This window comes from Falco naumanni, chromosome W (genome assembly GCF_017639655.2).
Source record: "Falco naumanni isolate bFalNau1 chromosome W, bFalNau1.pat, whole genome shotgun sequence".
Classification (NCBI taxonomy): domain Eukaryota; kingdom Metazoa; phylum Chordata; class Aves; order Falconiformes; family Falconidae; genus Falco; species Falco naumanni.
Window position 1 is genome coordinate 18,933,063 of NC_054079.1, and position 6,361 is coordinate 18,939,423.

The following is a 6,361-nucleotide window of genomic DNA, read 5'->3' on the forward strand; positions in this document are numbered from 1 at the left end:
GCTGAGAATAAAAATTAAAAATAAAAAATTAAAAGGATTGGGGGAAAAAAAAGGGGGGGGGGGGGGGAGCCGCGGGTCGCTTTGGCTTTGCCCAAAAAAGAAAAGAAAAATAAAAAGCCCGGCTACAGACTTCAGCGCATCGCGCGGGGGGAGGCGGGCTGAGCGTGCCGGCGCCGCGCCGCCCTGCGCGGCTGCGGAGCGCGGCTGGAGCCGTGGGGAATCCTCGACCTCCCGGGGACCGCAGCTCCCATCAACCCGCCAACGGTGGGGAGGGGGCGTGGGGGGCGGAGGGGAGGGAGAGCCGGGGGTGATGCGAGGCAGGGCAGAATCAAGACAGAAATAAAACAGCAAGGCAAAGCGAGGTCTTATTTAAAAAAAAAATCTTTAAAAAAATTTTAAAAACCCAAAACACCAACCCTAAGATTTGGACGTCGGAATCGGTTTAAGCATCTGTCACAAAAGAGAAGAACCAGCGCATCCAGAGTGTTGTATCCCTTTCTAAAGCCCAGGTCGTCCTGATGCGGGATTTGGGGTGGTTTGGTTTCGGTTGGTTTTTTTTTCCTCCTTCCCAAAGGTTTTAATCCACACACACACACACAGAGGAGTCTTGATCCGGCTGCTAGAAAAGAAAGAAAGAATAAAAATAAAAATTAAAAAAAGTGGGGCTGTGTCCCCTCCTTCCCCAGCAGCGTGGTGCTGGCGGCGGGGGCGAGCCGGGCTGCCCGCCCCCCGCTCCGCGCCCCTCCGCGCCGCTGTCAGCCGCCGCCTCTCCCACTGCGGCTCCCGGCGATGCTTACATGGGTGCGGGGGCAGCCCGCCGGCGACTCTCTCCGTGCTGCCGGCGCGTCTGCTTCGGTGTTTTTTTGTTTTTGTTTTGGGGGTTTTTTCCCTCCTCTCTCCTCCTTCCTGCCTTCCTTCCCCCCCCCCCCCCCCCCTCCTCCTCCTCCCCCTCCTTTATTGGGTTGGTTTGTTTTTGGGGTTGTTTGTGGGGGTTTTTTTGTTTGGTTGGTTTGTTTTTTTTTTTCCTTTTGCTCCTTCCCTCCTCCCGCTGCAGCGAGGCTCACTCCCCGGCACCAGCGCCTCCGTCTTTTCCCTTGCTGCGGGGGAGCCCCGGCGGCGGAGCGGGGGGCGGCGGGAGCGGAGCCAGCAGCAGCGCAGTGCCTGCGCGCTCGGCCGCGCCCGCCCCCCTCTCCGCTCCCCCTCCGCTCCCCCCGGCGCAGCTCGCAGTGCGCAGCGGCGCAACCCCGGCCCGGCCCGGCCCCGGCCCCGTCATGTGGGCGTCTAGACACCTTGTCGCTCCGGGGGGGGGGCGGAAATAAATATATATGTAGTATATTTATCTCGAATCGCCTTGCGCAAGCGGCGGCTCGGGTTGCTGAAAGGTTGTGGGTCCCCGTGTCCGTCCCCCACGCCCGCGGGGATACGCCGGGAGCCCCCCGTGGTGCTGCCCCCGCAGCGCTGGCGGGTGCAGAGCGGCCCCCCAGCACCGCCCCCGGGCACCCCCGCGTGGGCCAGGCGCGGGGGAGCCCCCGCGGGGCGGGTGTGCCGGGGAGGCTGTAGCCTACTGCACATACCGAGGTATTCAACCCGCTCCAGCCCTAAAAGTAAGAAATAAATAATAATAATTTTAAAAAATACACCTATATAATTCTGGGCATCGAAAGAGGGCATGGCATAAGAAGGAATAATGCTAATAATACTTTCCACTTTTATAAAGGGAGGGAAAGTCTTTCACAGAGGGGCAAGTAGACTCGATTCTCACAAAAGGAGGAGCACACTGCGCTGGGGCTATTCCTGTTACGGGCACTACCCGCTGGAATCATTCCTGGCACCCGGCGTGCTCCACAGATCCCCGGCCGAAGCCTGCCAGCGAGAACCTGCCGAGGCTGGGGAAACTGAGCCACCAAGAGGCTGCGTGGCTCGTACAGCCCGGCTGCAGTCTGCCGGGAAGCTGGGAGCTCCAGCTGGGCTTCCCAGTGCCCGCCTTGCCAGCGCAGGGGTACCCACGGGTCCCCATCCCCATCCCACAGATGAGTACCTCCTTTCTCATATCTCAAGCGCGGGAGGCTCGGTTGCCTAAGGTCACTTGGCTATGTCAGTTACTGGACTGGAAGTGGAAGCCGAGTTTCCTAAATTATGGCCGCTATAAGCGAACCCCATTCTAACACAATTGCACCCAACCCAACATGACACCAGCCATAAAGCACAGGGGGAACAAAACTAAGGGCAGGGTCTTCCCGAGGTGGGCTCTCCTCTGGTGCAGGCAGGAGCGCAGGGATCATTTTAGTGCCAGGTCTTGCAAATATTCCCACAAGCAGGTCAGGGAGACCCTGGCCAAAGAGGCCCAGAATTGCTGGTGGCACTTGCAGAATCCGGAGCTAAATTAGAAAGGGGCTAGATTTTGGGGCAGCTTTATTAAATGTTAAGGAGGCTATACCCAGCCCCCAAATCTGCTCAAAATCTGCTTTGTGATAAATAGCATGGGGAAAAAAAAAAAAAAAAGAGGAGGAGGGGAAGGACATTATTTGCTGGCATCTAAGAGAATAATTTAGGAAGGTTTGTTATGAAACTGGAGTCTGGGGAAGGAGGTGGACTCCTCGTTTCACCTCCAAATAAACAGCCCATCAAATTCTGCGGTTGCTGATGCCACCGCCGAGGCCGTTTCGGTGCTCATATGAGCTGCAGGTGCCCGGGGCACAAGCCATCTGGTCTTGGGGTGACAGAGAAGGGTGCCAAGGCAGAGCAGCATCAGCGTCTGGCTCTGCCATACCTGCAAGAAAATCCCATTGCTTTTGAAACTGTCACTCCTGCATCCTGAAAAAATGGAAATTTGGTAACATTTTTAGTTTAACATCTTGTTCATCAGCCTCTGGAGTGACCTCACGGACACTGAGGCCGATTTCCTCATTTCCTTAGAGAATCTCAATCCCTTTTCCACTGTGACGCATATGGTAAATTGATAGGGAAAATTAAAAAAAAAAAAAGTTTCTTTCTCATTCCCCTGCCCACTGGTGAAAACCACACTGGACATGCACTTTAATGTATGCATTTTAAATTTTAAAACTTTCCAGGCTGTTGTAAATGACATCAATGTCTTTAGGGTTTTTACCCATTGCGGTTCCTCTTGCCTCACCAATGTCTTGATGACTGCGCTCGCTTTACTCTTGTGAACAGTGACAAAAAGTATAATGTGATGTATGCTGGGAATGGGTGGAGGCTAGGAGTGGGGTCTGGGAGTTCATAATCCATTTGTTTTGGTCCTGCCATAGGTGCTCTAGGTGACCTCAGGCACATCCCTTTCCCCGTGAGTAGGGACCTGGGCTTTGGCACCTCTGGTTGCCCATCGGTACAGCTGGGCCACCAGCGCTTGCCTGTCTTAGTAATCTCCACAGGTGAAAATTACTCCCAAAGTGCTAAATATTAAATAACCAATAAAAAACTGCTTTCTAATTAACCCTGCAAACTTGTTTAAACAGACCATATGTATGTGCCCATATGGAAAATAGAGTAATAAGCATAATGAAGCTGATAAAAATGGGCATTGGTACCTGGGTTGGGGGGATGCTCTGAAAGGGGGTGGGGTGATACCCACAGCCTGCGTGTGGGCAGGGACCAGAAACCTGTCCCAAAAGGTCACTGCTAACCCATGAGAAAGAATGAAATCGGTTTGAATCACAGAACGGTTTGGGTTGGAAGGGACCTTCAAAGTCCCTCCAGTCCAACTCCCTGCCATGAGCAGGGACATCTTCAACTGGATCAGGTTGCTCAGAGCCCCGTCCAGCCTGGCCTTGGATGTTGCCAGGGATGGGGCATCGGGCACCTCTCTGGGCAGCCTGTGCCAGTGCCTCACCACCCTCAGCATAAATAATTTCTTCCCTATATCTAGTCTGACTCTCTCCTCTTCTAGTTTAAAACCATTCCCCCTGTCCTAGCACTACAGGACCTGCTAAAAACTGTCCCTGTTTTTCTTCTAAGCCCCCTTTAAGTGCTGAAAGGGTTTCTATAACATATTTGTATAACGTATAATGTATTGCATCCCCCATGCGAAACACATCAGGTCCTGCATGTAAAATCCCACCGAGCCCACACTCCCCACCCCTAGACCTCAATTCTCATGGAGGTTTCGGAGGACCTTTCCTGAACCCAGCTGTCTTTGAAGAGCTAAAGCCGAGTTAATTTGCATTGCAATTCAGCCCTTGACAGACAGTTGGAGCCAAGGCACTGTTAACCTAATTGTTTTGCTAACAGCACCAAGGTGTGAGACTCACCAAAGGCACTTCCAACAAAGGGGATAAAACCAGACTTGGGAAAAAACCATTTCCTGACATCATTACCGGGTACAAACAAACAGAGCTGATCCCTCTTCATACACTTTCGAGGCGAGGGTCAATAACAAACACACTTTGCTCTTCTGGGGGTTATGTCTCTCTCTTTATCAGCAGTGAAAAGCCATTCAGGGGAGGTAGGAGAGAACAAGCCAGGCTGAAGGCAGGGCATAGGCAGCGCAGGCAGGCTCCTGGCACTCTCCCATCCTTTTGCGCACATTAGGAATAGCTAAGCTTGTGGCCCGGCTTCTATTTTTACGCATTATTTTTCAGAGCAGAGTGCTCAAGCAATGTTCAAAGTCTGGGTTACGATGCCATTTTGGCTGTAGAAGAGGTCTACTTCCGCTCTGGCAGCTCACATCGACACAGCAAATTCAAGCTACGAGACCTCAGGTCTGCAGAGAAAACTCTTCTCCAAGTCACCTCGCTGTGTGCTGAGCAGCAGGGTCACAGGGAGATGTAGACCTCACGCTCTCACTCTTCTCATGCAGCAATGCAAGCTAAAAATCTTTGGTGCTGGTGCTCTTGGGTGCTGTCAGCTGCTCCAAGGTTGCATCTGTTGGAAAGAGATTTGCTGCAAATGGGTAGGATAAATGAAAAAAAAGCATGGTGAGCTGGACCCTCGCCTGCACTTGTTGGGCACAGGGAAAAACACTCCTTCCTCAAGCCCTGGGAATTGGGCCATCGAAACCAAGTGGTCCATCAGGAGCTATGGCAGGCAGCAGTGCTGGCTCTGGGGGACTCATTCAGCCATGGGAATACTTTGATGCATCAAAGCGCTCATACATGTCTGACTTTAACTACACATTGGTAGCTGTATGGTTCGACCACACAAATGTTGTGTGACTTAAGTTTTGTAGCTAGGGAAGGGTTAAAGGCAAGGCAGTCTCCTTAGCTGGACTCCCTTGTGCCAACATAAAGGAAATTATATATATAAAAATATATATTAAAACTATAGAACTTCTCCCTAATTCTAGTAGGGGAATTTGCAGTTTTGAACATAAGATGCTGGTATAACTATGTCCATCAAAGAGCAATATACATGGCACAGGGATCAGGCTGGACCCAGTGTGCTGCAGGGAAGGGAAGAACAAATGTGGGCTGGTGTTGGAGGGCAAGCACTGCTGCAAAGGAGGAGCTGGTGTCCCACAGCCACAATGTGAGCCGAGGTGGGCAGGAGGAGCAGTGCCTGCCCTTTGTGGCATCTCCGACAGCCACTCACAGCCATACAGCATCTGTTAATCAGTGTCACACCTACATCTTCACCCATGTCACACTGCTGTCCCCCAAATAAGCCATGACAGCAATGCCGTGTCGCTAGTGAGGCCGAGGTTCAGCCCAGCTCCCGCCAAACAGTGCTGGTGGGATTTATGACCGGGAAGTGAGAGGAAAGGGATTTAGGTCAGGCAGTCGGGGAGGGGATGACCCAGGAGCTGGGGATTGCAGCGCAGGAGAACGTGATGCCCTTTGGGAGCCACTAGCCAGACAGAGGAGACGTGGGTCTGTGGAAGGGGAGACATAAAGGGGTGGATCGGAGGCGGGTGAAATATTTGACTTTACAGATAAAGGAAAGCCTGCAAATCCCTTTTGCTGGGATATATTATGCTGAGGGAGAGACCGGCCTCTTCCTCCAGCGGTCTGACCCAGAGATCACAATGCCTTTGGGATCTGCGTGTGCTCTGTGGAGCTTCTTAGGATACTGCAGAGTGGGAGGCTCAATATTAATATAAAATGCACCTTAATGCACCACCTTATGTGTAACTCTCCTTCATTTGTATCGTACCTGTACTTCTGTGTTTCAGATGTCTGAAATAGTAAATACATGCTTTCAGAGTTGTTTCGGTGTGTAAGCTCTCAAAAAGGGATTTTTGTTTTTTCTATAAGGAAACAGAAAGTAAAGGGGGTTTGCTGGAACATTTGAAAGGTAAGCACATGCGGACAATACAGCTGGTATCCCCTTTTCAGCATTTTAGTTTCAGTGGCATAAATCAAAACCCCTTTCTTTCAAGTACATTTGCCAGATGCATGAACTGCAA